This window comes from Mesocricetus auratus, unplaced genomic scaffold (assembly GCF_017639785.1).
Source record: "Mesocricetus auratus isolate SY011 unplaced genomic scaffold, BCM_Maur_2.0 Super-Scaffold_100014, whole genome shotgun sequence".
Taxonomy (NCBI): Eukaryota; Metazoa; Chordata; class Mammalia; order Rodentia; family Cricetidae; genus Mesocricetus; species Mesocricetus auratus.
Genome location: NW_024429197.1, coordinates 21,804,651 through 21,819,786, shown reverse-complemented (window position 1 = coordinate 21,819,786; position 15,136 = coordinate 21,804,651). Strand labels below are relative to the sequence as shown.

At 50.2% G+C, this 15,136-nt stretch overlaps 1 protein-coding gene across 3 annotated transcripts in view; it reads left to right on the top strand.

Annotated features, from left to right (window-relative positions):
• Hivep3 (HIVEP zinc finger 3) overlaps window positions 1–15,136 on the top strand; it is a 411,053-nt gene that overhangs the window by 259,037 nt on the left and 136,880 nt on the right. For all 3 annotated transcript variants that reach the window (XM_040756759.1, XM_005083921.4, XM_040756760.1), the window contains one exon: window positions 7,901–7,974. The gene's annotated coding sequence lies outside the window, so the exon portion shown is untranslated. The remainder of the gene's footprint in view (window positions 1–7,900; window positions 7,975–15,136) is intronic.

Below are 15,136 nucleotides of genomic sequence, written 5' to 3'. Positions count from 1 at the left end.
CAGGACTCTAGATCCCTGAGACAGGAGGGTGCTCTGGGTTGGGACAGAGGAACGGATGCAGGAGGACCCAGTGTCTGTGTGTGTCAAGAGCTCAGCAGACCAGTGGCTCCAGAGGGCAGTGCTTGCCTCTCTTAATTGCATCCTCCCAGTGGCTCTTCAAGAACAGCTGTGTCCACTTGCGGCAGATGCTCTGCTGGACTTGTCAGGGTCACACAGCTCCACAGAGGTGGAAGGACCTCAGATGTTGACACCAAGACTTCCATACGGCAGGAGGTGGTGGCGAGAGGACCCGCCGTGCTCTATTACGTGTGGATGGTAGAAGGTCTGCCTACTGTCCGTTCTAGCATAAGTCCAGCCTGGAGCTGGCAGCTCAGGGGTCTCCTTGGTGTTTTACTCCCTGGGGAGTAAGAAGGAAGAGGAAGAATCTACCGAGGCTATGGGGGTGATGCATGCTGTGTAGAGAACTGGGAAGATCTTGGCTGTGTTAGGTTCTCAATGACTGGCAAGCAGGTCAGCTCAGAGTTTGGCTCTCCATCTTCACTCAGGACAGAGCATCCATTTGCCCTGCCTGTCCCCCTGCTAAAGTTAATCCGTCACCATTAGCATGGACCCTGGCCATCTGCCTAAAGCATCAGCCAACTGTAGACCCCCCAAGGCCCCTTCTATTGCTTTACTCTAGAGCATACACACCCCAGCTTTCTATCCTACCCCTCTCCATCTGCCCATCGCTGCATCTCTCGGTCATGAGACCAAATTCCATGAAGACGGGGACTGGATTGGTCTCTGTGTATCTCCAGCTCCTGGGCAGTGTGTGGCACAGGCAAGCACAGAACTTTATTGAATGATGCCCCTGTGAGAAAGAGTGTGCCTCCTTCATACTATCATTGTCCTTTTCTGTACTTCCTCTCACACTTGTCCCCAGGCAGGATGCTTGTCTCCTTAGCCTCCTTCCTGCCTCCTAAGATCGCCCTAGCACGGCATGGAGCCCTGCCTGGATGAAGTACCACGTGGCTATTTGTTGAAGCTGTGATCAAAGCTCTGGTGTCCCTGCACTACAGTTCCCCCGTTTGTACACTCAAATTTTGGTCACCCCAGGGCTTTGTGAAAACCTCCTTGTGACATTTTGGGATGTGTGGCCTGCTGAATGGCGCTCTGCACCTGCACTCGGTGTGTCAACTCTACTGCTGCTCATCCCATCCTCCAGCACTGGTCACTGTGCAGAGCCTGTCTGCTCCCTGATGAGCAATTAAAACCCCAGAATAACCCATTGTTCAGAATCAGGTGCCTGGACCCTGTGTTTATCTCCAGTGTGCCGTGTGTGCTCGGGTCTCTGCCAACCATGTGGTGAGCATCTCTGGAACTGCTCTGATAGTGCCCTCAGGAGTAGCCGGCTCCAAGTGGCAGCAGAAACTGATGAAGAACAGGCTAGAGAGGGAAATATCCTTTGCTGAGAGCCAGGCGTTTGGGAGATGCACTTCTCCATGAAGCCATGCCAGAAGGGGATCGCCAGCTCCGTTATACAGCGGAGGAGTCTGAGGCTCAAAGAGCTCATGTGCCCATGGAACTGCCTCAGGCTCATGGAACTTCTGAGGGGCAGAGCTGGTTCCTACACTTGGGACTGAACAGCGGAAGTCCTGGCTTTTCACTGACCCACTTGGCATCTGTAGGCAGTGGTGATGGACAGCCACCATTAACCCAGAAAACCGCAGTCCTGAGGCCTTCGGGTTTGCTTTCAGTCCCCCGTGCTCTCCCCACACCGGTTGAGCCTATTCTCTCAGCTCTTGCCCATCTCACTTCCTTTCTGAAGAAAATGAATTCCTATCAGGACCGGAGGCTGGAGTGCCGTGCAGTGAGAGAAACCAGAGGCAGCTCCGGTCGTGCCCACCATGCGGAGGGGACTGGAAGGCTGACGGGGGGGGCGCGGGACAGAGCTGAGAGTGCAGATGTGAGGACTGGGGGCACATTACCACCACGTACCAGCCATGTGACTTTTGACAAATGGGCCACTTCTTGGGATTCAGCTCCTTATCTGTAAAAGACACAGCAGCTAATTGACGCAGCCCTTTTTGGGGGATTCAAGAAGTCACTGGGTAAGACCTTTAGAGTCCTTGGCAGAAGCAGGTACTTCAGAAGTAAGTACAGAATGCCGTCCTGTCACAATCACAGCCGCTCAGTTCAGGGACCAAGGACCTTAGGGTGTGAGGCTGCAGCTGGGACCTGCACCGGGACTGAGGAATAGGCCAGGAACAAGACAGGAGTAGTTTCTACACTCAGGGCACTCATTAAGGCCCTTTAGGGGCCCCACCATCGTTAGATAGAGGGCCAGCCTGTGAGCAGCAGGTAGCAAGGGAGGCGGGTGGTGCGGGGACTGCCGTCAGGGGCAGAGGAGAGCAGGGGTGGAAAGTTGAACCCTTTCTCACATAGAGCCATCTCACGTGGCTCCGAGGCTGTCCACCCAGCTGCTGCAGGCCTTACATCCACAGCCGTGAACTGGAATCGTGTGGTATGCTTTGGGCCAAAGGTAACAAAAAGCTGGCTACAGGGGATTAAACAATAGGGGTTAGTTAGTTCCAGAAGCCTGGGGTGGGGAAGCTCTGAGTAGGTCACATCCAGTGACACCAGTGACCCAGGCGCTTCCCAGCTTCCCTGCTGCCCAGATCCTCTGCCATTGGCATCATTTCATGCAGCCCCAGACTGGCAGCAGCCCGGGGACCTGAACATGTGCAGACTCAGCCCCAGACTGGCAGCAGCCCCGGGGACCCGAACATGTGCAGGTAGGATGCCCAGAAGAAGCATATCCTCCTGATACCTCCTTTTACATTGTTTCTTTTCTCCAAAGGCACCTTCTGTCCCCCTCATGGAGCTGAAGGTTCTATCAAATCTCTCTGTGCTGGGGGACAGCCCCTCTCCACACTCTGTTAGCAAGTCCTCCCCCCCTCCCCGGCCACAGCCCAGAACCACCGGATCCTTTCTTCAGGACTGCATGGATGCAGCATCTGCCCCCTCCACACTGAGAAGTGAGGGGGAGGACCCAGGTTTGGCTGGGGCTCTGGTTGCCAGGGTGGACCAGGCAGCAATGGATGCAGTTCTTCCGACAATTCTCCCACTGGGCTGCCATCTTTCTTCTCTGTAACCAAGGAAGCCGAGTCAGAAACGTTCCTAGGACCCAGCTGACGGGCAGTGGAATATCATTCAAGTCCATCTCAGGGTTTCCAAGTCACCGCATTGTCTCCACCGCCCAGTCCTAATAGGCTCCATTGTTCCAGCTTCATCAGGAATAATGAACCTGACCTTAGGTCACATCCAGGAACACGTGAATGTATGGATGTGGTTGTGTTCCAGTAAAGTTTTATTTGCAAAACTTGATATGCACATTGAATACAGCCAGCAAGCTGTCCTCTGCTGACCCATGAGAGAGCTTGACTACGTATTCAATGTTGTATCTGCCCTCCCCATGTTTTACAATATCATTGCTCCATGTGTGTGCCTCAAAATTTTTCCCTTCAGTATATTCCTGGATGGTAATTTTGGGGTGAGATGGATGCAAGCTTCTGCCCAGTATCCTAGTGTGTAAATCTGAATAGTTTCTCTTGTGTCTTTGAGCTGCCTGGATTGTCATCTGGAATGGGAAGGAGGAGACTAAGTGTACAGGATGGCATGACAATTCCAGTGGTCCCTTATTGTGGGACTTTGCATAGTGCTTGTCATGTGTCTTTGTTAAGTTGAATTTCTTTAAATCCCAAGGCCTTGGGAGCAAAGAGTAATAATAGATAATGGTAATATCTTTAAAAAGAAGCTATTACAGATCAGTGTCTACCACAAATGAATGAATGAATGAATGAATGAATGAACAAACGAACAAATGAATGAATGAGCAAGCAAATGGAGCTTTGAGGCTAATGGCTCCGACTCTTCATGTGTTAGTTTTTTGATCTTGATCAATGTGCTTCCCTTTCTGCGGTTCAATGTCTTTGTGAAATGAGTGAAAGGAACACTATGTCAGCAGACTTTCACTGATGAGGAAACCGAGGCACAGGCTTTGAGGCTGCCCAGATGTTGCCACGGTATATGTTGAGATCAAGGTGCCCACCTGCAGGCTCCTCATGAAGCTGAGGTCACATGGATGGAAACTTCGGGTTCAGTAAATGTTCACTCCTTCCCATGAGCAGGCCGGCCAACCTCTAAGCCTGGGAGGAGGAAACTGAAGACAGAAAAGGTCTGCAGCCACTTCAGAGACTGCCGGCTGGGAGGTAGCTGCTCACCAGCTGTTGTTTGCTATCTCTGGCACTTAATAGAAGCTACCTGTGTGGGTTCCCTGGGGAGCAGCTGTCCAGAGGGCCACTCCCCAAACAATCACCCCTCCTTCATAGAGGTCCATCCACATTGAGTGCCAAATAGAAAATTTGCCTTTTCACTGCAGCCTTTGGGCTGAGAGCATGCTACCTGGGCTGTTAGCAATCCCTGGAAAAGGACTCATGGAAGGAACACTAAGCCCAGCATGAGCTTGCACTGGATAAACTCTACCAGCTACCTGCTGCAGATCTTGAATTCAGTTCATCAGTACCATCACCGTGGACATTTAACCTGTCTAGCATCCTTCAGGGTGGATGTGAGTACCCTCACGTTACAGATGTGAAAGCTGGGGCAAATATGCATTTGTGGAGTAACAGGCTGATGGGGTGATATCTAGCTTAACCTGTGATCCTAACCAGCAGCTAGGATGCTTGGAGAAGAGGAAGGGCTTTGAGAGCTGATCTGGCATGGAGCCAGGCAGTGGGAGACCGCACCAGCACCAGTCAGCTGTGCTTACATGGGCACTCACTTCTTCCTAGGGAGCATTCCATCCAGCCAGACACCTAATGTGGGCTTATCAGGGACTTGGCAGTGGTGGACCTGTGCTAACTACAGGAGACACATCATTAGTTGCAATAGTTAGACCTATACTGTCTTGGGTGTCATCTGATATTTAAGGCACCATGCATGGATTAGCTTTTTTAATCCTCACATCAACTCCATAGACAAATATCACTGTCTTTACTTTGTAGACGAGATCATGGCACAGAGAAGTAGCCTAGCATCCCATAACTGCTCCACATAAGAGCCAGTCCTGGGACCCAGCGGGAGCTCTGTTCACTTGCCTAACTACCCATGCCCTGCTCAGGATTTCCCTGCCCTGGTGTAAATTAGATTCCTCAGGCAGGCGGCAGCGGGGTCGCTTGGGGCTCGTCTCCCCAAGCCCTAGTTTTGGGAGCTGGGTAAAAGCTTCTGACACCAAATGAAGATGGCAGTAACACTATCTGAAAAAGAGGTCTAATATTTTTAATATACTTATAAGATGAACAGGGATAGAAGTTCTGGGAGCGTGACTAGCTTCTAAGAGAGCGCGGTTTTCCTTTTCCTTTCCTTAAATATCTCACCTGTTCTACTTACCCTTGTCCAGGCCCCCTTTGGGCGTGGACAGTATTTTAGGCTCACCCCTACATTTCTCCTTTTAAAGTAGACATATTAAAACTCAAAGGAATTTAACTCAATCCTATGTGGTGCAGAGCAACTGGGCATTGAGAGTGTAATATGGTTGGTGTCATGGAACCAGTAAAGAGTCAAGGCCATGCATAGAAGCTTGGGCCATGTTGTATCATGGCCTTCACTGCTGTGAACCATTTGGCAAAAGTTGTCACCCCTCTGAGCCTCAATTTCTTTATTTACAAAATGGATTGTCAGTGCCTATTCTATCTGCCTCCAAGCATTTTTATGGAGACTAAATGGGGTGGCAGATGGGAACAAGATTTAAATGTAGAAAAAAAAGCAGTGGGCAAGCGCTGGCTACTGAGCCAATGTAAAAGTTTGGTGTCAGCTTGATAAATGAATTGTCCTAGTGGCCCTGCAGATTGACTCCGTGAGTGACAAATGGCTCCCTTCAGGAGCTCTGTTGATGTTTTTAGGGTTCCAAGAAGGCTGTTATCCTTGGCCAAGCCCCGTGCTCCCATTCCTAGAGTTATTTTGCATCTGATTTTGTATGATCCTCTAACACTCTTTAACCAATCATTTGGTGATGTTTTTGGGAGAGAGGCCTTGTGTTCAACCCTGCAGGGAGAAAGAGATGAGACTGGGATTGTTTTTGCCTCCAGGAACTGGTGGTAAAAAGAATTGGAATAATGCTGGCAGCATCAGCAGTTACTGGACATTTACCTGATAGTCACAGGTTCTGTGAGTTACCACTCCAAAAATGTTAAGTAACTGACCCCAAGTTCATGCTGATCTGAAGTTACAGAACAGGGTTAAACCTGAAAAAGAAGATGAGAGTAGAGACAACACCATCACAACACAAGGACATGCATCCTAATAGAGGGGTGTTGGTGAAGGTTGGTTGATGGTTGTCTGCCATTGCTGTTGTTGATAACGATGCCAGTGAGAGCAATGTTGATGACAAGAACAATGGTGATAAGATTGTGGTGGTAGTGGTGGTGCTGATGATGGTGCTGGTGGTAGTGATGATGATACTGGTAATTGTGGTGATTATGATGATGACAGCAATGCCGATGATGGTCACCAGGACTGTGATGGCAGTACTGCTGTTGTTGATAATAATAATGTATTCATGATGATGGTGATGGTGGTGAGATTGTGGATGGTGATGGTGAGTCCAGGTAATGATGGTGACAGTGGTGATGGTGATGGCATTGAAGCTGTTGCTATTGTTGATAATGATAATGAAATTCACGATGATGATGGTGACAGTAATGGTGGTGAAGATGGTGGCTATATAGTGGTGACAATGGTGATGGCAGTGCTGTTGATGATGACGATATTCACAGTGGCCTTTGAGATGGAGGTGATGGAAATGATACTGGTGGGATGGTGGTGGTGGTGGTGATGATGATGATACAGATAATGGTAATAAAATAATGGTGATGATGATAATCCTCTGTTTCTCATTTGTCATTTGTCGGGCTTCTGCTTTGGACCAGATCCTGAGCACTTTCTGCTATCTCATTTAATTCTCATAATGCCTTTCCAGGTACTCCTAAGAATTGTGAACTGGAGAAAGAACACAGCCTGCCCTGGGCTGTGTGACCAATTTGGATGGGTCTTGAATATTAGTGGATTCACTAAAGAGTTAATGCTCTTTCTATCCTTAGATCCCTGACCAATAGACTCAAATCCATGAGAAGTGAATAGTATCGTAAATGAGTGTGCATGCAATGTGGTGACCATTGTGAGTGCCCAAATACAAGTTGATTGCAAAGTGTGTGTTGCTGTTTTTTCTCAATGAGATGCTAAGTACTCAGTCACCAACAGGAGGAACTTTGAAAAATAATTTCAAAGATGGGTCTATATTCTGACAATGGAAACAGCATCCACCATTCTGTACATGTTCAAAGTGCTCTGCTCAGTGACAGGCTTGGTGATCCTGTGGAGAAAGGAGGCCATACTCTAGGCTGAGCACAGAAGCCTGGGTATTGGACCTGCGCCTCTGTGTGCCTTTCTTACTGAACTTCATCTCTGTGAGACCTATCACCAGTGGCTAAGAAGGCATTAGATGCTATTGTGGATGGATGGATGGATGGATGGATGAGTGGAAAAAGAAAGAGTGAATTACAATAACAGGTGCTCAAGAAACCATGAAGGGTGTTTTCCCAAGGAGAACATGACCTTGAGAATTGCATAGACACAAGTCAAGCTGGGATACCTTCAGGTCTGGGAAGGAGGAAGCCAACTTTTCATTCTGTGAGTGGAATACTGAGGTGGGGTCCTATACCCAGGGAACTTGGTCTCGTACCTGGAGTGACTGTGTGGGGAGGAATCCATGCCTGGGCTTTGCTTTGGATGCATGTTTCAATGTTTGGTGAAAGTTGACAGATGGTAGAAGCATCACATTCTTCTTCTCTGCCCCACACAGGCCTCCAACAGCCTGGAAGCTCTTCAGAACGCCTGGCCTAGCTTGACCATGACGCCACAACGAACTCCTGACAGGTGAGTTCTCCCCATTTCCTCCTGAACATGTGCAACACAGACTTGGATCAAAGGCCTCCGGGCCATGTTTCACAGGTAGGAAGTAGATAGGAGATGTGAGACTTTGCAACAAAGCCATCCAAATGTCTGGGGGGCATTATTAGTATTTTGCTGCTGTCTGTGTGTGATAAGGAGGTCATTCTGGGAGGGGAGCTAGGAAGTCAATTCTGACTCAGACGGCCTTCCCTCTCAGCATAGTTTCAGTGCATGCCTGCAGAGCTAGGCTGGCAGACTCAGTGAGTGAACCTCCAGCATCCACCTCGCCCAGGCCCAGGAGGAACAGAGCGGTGCCACAGCTCAGGGCCCAGACTCCTGCACTGTTTTGCTAGCCCTGCATCCACAGAGACGCTGACCAGGGCAGGATGCACACAGTATGTATGCGTGTGCACGGTGGAAGAACCTACGTCCCGTCTATCAAATCTTGCTTGAAGTCAGACTCAGACATTCACCAGCCCCAGGCCTTTCCTCTTCAGGGCCACTTATCTTCATATTTTCTGTTCCCTGCTGGACTCCATCCTCTGTTCTGTGCATTGAGGCACAGAGATGAAAAAAAGAAAATCAGCATTACCTTCTAGAAGCCTCCATTGCCACTGAGGAAATGGATATACAGTTAACCACAGTACACCAGAGCCTGTGAAGCAGGAGGGGTCTGCTCTATCTTAACTGGCTACTGGGCCATTCTTGGGAATACTATTTGCATATGACACTTGTACTGGGTTTTGATGGATGAGTAGAAGTTCACCAGGTACTTCTGACCATGGGGGAAGAGTCCCCTAAGGTCAGAGGATAGCAAGTGCAAAACTAGAGTGGCTGGGATTAGGCCGGGCACATGAGGGAGGGTGAGCAGAAGTAAATCCTGGAGGGCTGCAGGACCTAGTGTACGAAAGGGAGTCAGCTTCTGTGTCAACAGGACAGCAAACAACAGCTCTGTGGCTCTGAGAGGGGTAAGAGCTGACGAGAGGTGCTGGTCTTAGTTACCACTGAGTGGTCACAGGGACTCTGGGCATTGTGTCCCTTGAGGGTGTCTGTGGCCAGGCTTTCCCAGTATAGCCGCCCTTCAGAGAAGCTGCAGGTACATCAGACCCCATCCTGAGAGGGCAGTGGCTCTGGCCATGGGCTACCGGCTTGCCCTTCTCCATCGACACTGGCCTCCTCTCCTCTGGCCCCTGAAGCATCATCAGCCACCTTCCCAGAGCAAGACCTTTTAAGGGTTCAGTGCTGGTATTCAGTCCTAGCCCTCCTTTCTGTCTCCCTTCCCTGTATGACCCCTGTGCAGTGAGTGACTCTTCACAGTTTTGAAGTTTTACAGTTTCCTCTCTTGGCAGAGGTCCAGACACTGTCACAGCTGTCACCCTATTGTGCAGGAGAGAGAGAGAGAGAGAGAGAGAGAGAGAGAGAGAGAGAGAGAGAGAGAGAGAGAGAGAGAGAGAGAGAGAGAGAGAGAGAGAGAGAAAGGATGTGGAGCCAGAAGGAGCAGCATCCGGGACTCCCTGTCCTCCCATGGAAAGCGGTGTGATTAGAGACAACTCAGTCTCCCCAGTCACAAATACCTACTCTTAGATGGCTCAGAATCCAACAACAGTGTGGCGTGAGCATTGGGTGCAGAGCCCATCACAGGCTGAGGTTCACATGATGAGCTCTTGGCTGGCTCATGCCCCTGGTGTGGGGCAAGTGACTGGAAAGACCTGTGAGACTCAGTTCCAAGGAATCATGAGCCATAAGCACGTGCACCGAACAGGAAGTGATGCTTTCCTTGGCAAAATCCACTCACCAGAACTCCAGCCTAGGTGCCAGTGAACCCTGGAGGCCAGGCAACAGGAGGATGCTATATAAACAAGGGAGGGACTGCACTGTGAGAAAGACGCCTGGGCACACAGGAGAAACCAGGCGGGCACAGAAGAGAGGCCATAGTGTGCTGCCAAGGGCCGTGGCGGGGAGAAAGCCTGAGGAAGGGAGGGAAGGAGAAGGTATGTGGGCTGCTGCTGGAGGGATATATCAAGAAGCAGTTCAGTGTGGCCGTGGGAGGGAGCAGTGGGCTGCCCAGGCAGTGGACTGCACAGTGCACTCAGACACATGAAAGGCCAGGCTGTGGGAACCCGCACACGCATCGGGGCATTGTTAGCTGGCATTTCTGGTGACCTGCCCAGCATGGCTTCTGTCACAGAGAGGCATTCCAGCCTGCTGGCTCAGATGTCATCTGGAGAGTCACAGCTGGGCCAGGGCCCACAGGTTAAGGGGAATGGCGCTGAGTTCCGTGCTGAGGGCAGCAGGGCAGCCTTGGGAGCAAGAGGCTGCAGGGCTCTTGTGGCTTCCTCGTGGGGCCATAGGCCTTGGCTGCCCTCAGACTGAAGAGGCCTGGGGACATTTCTGTGTTCGTGCCAAGCACATGGAACAATAGATGCGGGACTCAGGCCCTGTGCAGTCGGTGCTATGGACCATAAATAGAGGTCCAAGGCGGGGTGGTTGCCCCAGGAGACAATCTGAGCCAGGTGGTCACCACAGGGAGGATTATAGCTAGGGTATGCTGAGAACCAGCTGTGTGCCAGACACTGCCTCAGTTCTTCATGTGGCTACACTTCCTGCCTGAACAGCTCTATAGAGAAGATCAGAATTGATGAACAGAGAGGCTGTGCAACCAGCCCTAGCACACACAGCCAGCAAGTTGGCCTAGGCAGGTTGAACACAAGCAGTCTGGCTCCAGATAGTCTCTCTTGTCTACACTGACCTACAGAACAGGTCTGTCTATACCACAGGTACCTACAGAGTTGAAGCCCTGTGTGCCGGCCTTGCTTTACCACATAACTAGGAACTCAACAAAGACATGTTCACTAAAACAAATGCATGTTAAACCGGTCCTGAAAGAGTTAGGGCAGAGCATAGATAGGGGAGGTATTCTTGGACAGAGAGGGAAGCTGAGGCAAAGGCCTCAGGTGAGAGACCCTGGTGTCACCAAGAGGCACTGTCAGTCCTGGAGTCTGGAAGGCTGAGGGGCCGGATGAGGAGGTGTCCTGCCAGCAACCCTTCTCATCTAAGGACTAGTGCGTGCTGCCCTCCCCTCCCAACCTTCTGCGCCCCATACCCACACGGTCACTTCTGCCAGGAAGGTTCCCATGGGTCAGATCGCAAGAGCCCACAGCTGAGGAAGGTGAGACTATTCACCATTGTATGGGAGCACGCACCTGCGATCATTCCAACACTGGGACGAGGGAGGAGAGTCGGGAGTTCAAGACTGATTCCATGTGTCGGGGGGGGAGGGAGGGAGGGAGAGACAGACAGACAGACAGACAGGGAGAGAGGGAGAGACAGGGAGAGAGAGAGAGAGGGAGAGACAGGGAGAGAGGGAGGGAGTGAGAGACAGACAGACACACACACACACAGAGACAGGGAGAGAGAGACAGGGAGAGAGGGAAGGAGGGGGAGAGAGAGAGAGAGACAGACACACAGACACACAGACAGACACACAGACACACAGAGAGAGACAGGGAGAGAGAGAGAGAGAGAGAGAGAGAGAGAGAGAGAGAGAGAGAGAGAGAGAGAGAGAGAGAGAGAGAGAGAGAGAGTTTTCTAATCTAGTGGTTGTTTCTGGGTGATGAGGACAGGGAAGGCGGGGGAAAACCTGGCTTTCCCATTGCTTTTGCAAAGTCCTTCTTCCTCCACACTTCTTGGGCTGCCGACTGAAAGCCAGAGCTGGGCTTTGGCTCGGTGGCTGCCTGGCTGGGCATCCTTGGCAAATCAGCACAGGATGATTTGCCTCCACTTCCAACTCCATACAGCAGGAATGGAAAGCACTTGTGGGAATGAATAGGGTGGGGTTGGGGAGCCGCCACAGCACTGGACTCAAGGGGAAGTTCCCAGGCTCACAGCCCCCGTTACCCACAAAGCAAGGGGGTGCAGATCTCTGATCTATAACATCCGTCGGCCACACGAATCCACACGCGCATGCTAGCTCCTGGAGGCAGACACAACTTCATCATTCTGTGTATTTAACATAAATATGCAGTTTAGACTCTCTTAATATATTCCATTCTGGCTGCAAAGCAACACATATTAGTAGAGAATGCTTAGGGAAAATTATGGGAAAGGTTCATTTTCCTACCTTTCCACCACACCCATGGTGGAAATGGTCAGTTTCTTTCCCCTGTGTTCTTTCTCTTTCTTTCTTTCCTTGCTTCCTCCTCCTCTTTTCCTTTTCTTTTTTCCTTGAGACAGGGTCTTTCTATGCAGATCAGGCTGGCCTCAACCTCACCGAGATCCCCCTGCTCCTGTTCCCAAGTACAAGAAATAAGGATGTGCACTACTGTGCACACCTGCATGGCTTATTGTGGTTTTCTATCACAGGTGACTGAGCTCAGGGCCTCATACATACTAGGCAAGGGCTCTATCGCTGTAGTTCCTGTCCTCTTTGCTTTTTTATTCTGAGGTAGGGTCTTGAACCCACTCTGTAGCCCAGGCATACTCAAACTTTTCGTCTTCCTGCCTTAGATTCTGAAGTATTTTGGACTCTAGGCCTGGCATCTTCCACCTTCTTTCTGTCTGTACACTGACACATTTTTAAAGTGTGTGCATGCACCTGTCTGTCTGTCTGTCTGTCTTTGAACTAGATTGTACATTCTGTTTTTGAACCAGGCTGGGTTACTGAGTCAGGCCACTGGGCAGGGCTGTCTGTCCCTCTGCCCAAGAGAACTGGAGGCCAAGGCTGCATGGCTCCCTCTTCTGCCCTAGTGGCTGGTTGGAGGCCTCTGACCTTCGGATGTTCTGTGTCTCTGGCAGACACACAGCAGACACTAATTTTAGCTTGACTTCTGGGGCCTGCTGGCCATGGGGCCTGCATATAATGGACGCCTTATGTAGATGGCTGCCAATAGTGCAGGAAGAAGTGTCCCACCTTGAAATGTTTCTCGTCACCAGCCAGCACTCTGCTGTCGGAGAACAAGCCAGCTCCCTGTTCCTTCTCCCACCAGGAAAGGACTGTTGTTTGCCTTCATGGCCAGCAGTCTGCACGGAGGGCAGGCTGCCCACCCAGTACAAACACCACCAGGGGCTCCAGTTTGAACAGGAACAACTCAGACAGATGTCCCAAGAAATAGTTGGGGATGCACGGAGAGACTCTTAGTGCCACACCTCGACTCTTTGTCAAGTTCGTCCAAAGGGACAGTGTCATTCAGTGCCCCACTTGTCCTGTGTCCTGCTGATGCATATTCAGCAGCCCAGCTTTCTTTTCTCAAGTGAGAAAACCCAGACTGAGACAGAAGGCACTTTGCTTAAGGTGATGTGTCAAGTCAGTGGCGGGGGCTTGAATGAGAGCTTGGGTGGGTCTCACGCTCCTAGGCTCTTTCTCCTCTCCAGCTCCCAGGAGGTAAGTGGCCCAGTCCAACCCAGCCAGATCCAGCCAGATCCAGCCAGATCCAGCCAGATTCATAGCTAGTTGCTGAATCTCTTTCCTTCTGTTTGGCATGGTTTATCCAAACTGGTAACACTTTAATTCATTCTTCCCTCTCTTTCTTTCTCTCTTTCTTTCTTTCTTTCTTTCTTCCTTCCTTTAATCATTTTTGGGTTTATTTGTGTTTTTAGGGGGGGTTGTTTTGTTTTGAAACACACAGTAAGACCAGCTGCCTTGAACCAGGATGACCTTAAATGCAAGATCCTCCTGCCTCAGCATTCCTGTGTACTGGGATTACAGGTCTGCATCCTCTCTCCTCAATTCCCTCCTTCACTCCTCTGTTTCTTTCTACAAAGTCTCCTGTATCCTGGGGTGACCTCAAATTCATAATGTAGCCAAGAATGACCTTGAACTTCTGACCTTCCTGCTTCCATCTGTCCAGGGGATTGAAGGTATTTTCCACCATTTCCTTATGTTGTACCAGGGATCAAACCCAGGGCTTTGTGCTTGTTAGGCAAGCACTCTAACAACTGAGTTGGCCCTCGTTTCTGTTTAAAATAATATATGTGGGCTGCGGCAAAGCCCAATTGTTACACATTTGTCACACATGCATAAGGCTCTGGGTTTTACCCTCAGCACTGGGAAAAATAAATAAAAATAAAACCTTGTGTGTTGAAAATAAATACTTATGGTCATCTGTTTTTAAGGTAGGAAGGGTAGCTATGACAGAATCTTGCTTGAATCCTGCTGAATTCCCTTGACTACGGGAATAAGAACCAGGAGCCTTAGCCTGACATGGACAGTCCACCTGTGGGTATACCCAAGCTTGGGTTCCCTCAGTACTAGGCTGTTACCAAGACTCTTAGAAAAGGTTGAAAATTCTTCCTTATTGTCCTTCTCTTGCTCAGAATGGAGTTCCACAAGGCAGGAGAACCATGGGATACTTGTCTCCATATTCCTGGGGCCTTCACCAAACAGGAAATATAAGGGTTCCCAACACATGGTTCATCATGAGAACCTAAGCTTTAACCCAGTTTGGAAGTCAAATAAGGCCTGTCCCACAGCTGCCAGCTGAGTAAGGAAGGGACACTTGCTATATTTCCAGGACAGGGCTATATCAGAAGCCCTGAACTTGGGTAGGTTGTGAGGGTTGGGAGGATACGGAGGGTGCCTCCCCTCTCCACTCCAGTCCCATAATGACAATGCAGCCTATGTAAGATGTCTCCAGGTCCCCGACAGTGGCTCTTTGACCCAAGACCAGGCTCTTCAGGAACAATGCATAGCAGCATCATTGATGCTCTGGGGACATTTTCTAGGGACTGTCTCCACTGAGTGAGAGCAGGACTCTGCTCCGCACAGACCCACTGGCTGCAGCCCCTCACCCTCTCATGCTCTGATGCTCTAGGTACTCTCCTTTGAAACTCTCCCACTTCCTAGTGCTCACTGGCTGAAGGCTCCAGCCTCAGTTTCCTATTTTGCAAAATGGGACTTGTGATTCCAGCTCTCAGGCTGTTGTGTGTCACGGGGAGCTGCTTGTCAAATGTCCAGCTAGGTGGCCATCACACAGTGAAAGTCAACCGTGTTCCGGAATCTGAGGTCTCCCAGCATTTAGAAAATACTCCTGTTCTGGATTCTCAATGAGGGTGGCATTCTCTGGAAAGAGCTGTTGAGGCTTGTGTGCAGTCTAACTGTGAACCTTCTTGGATTCTGACTTATTCTTAGAGATGCCATCAAGAACAAACT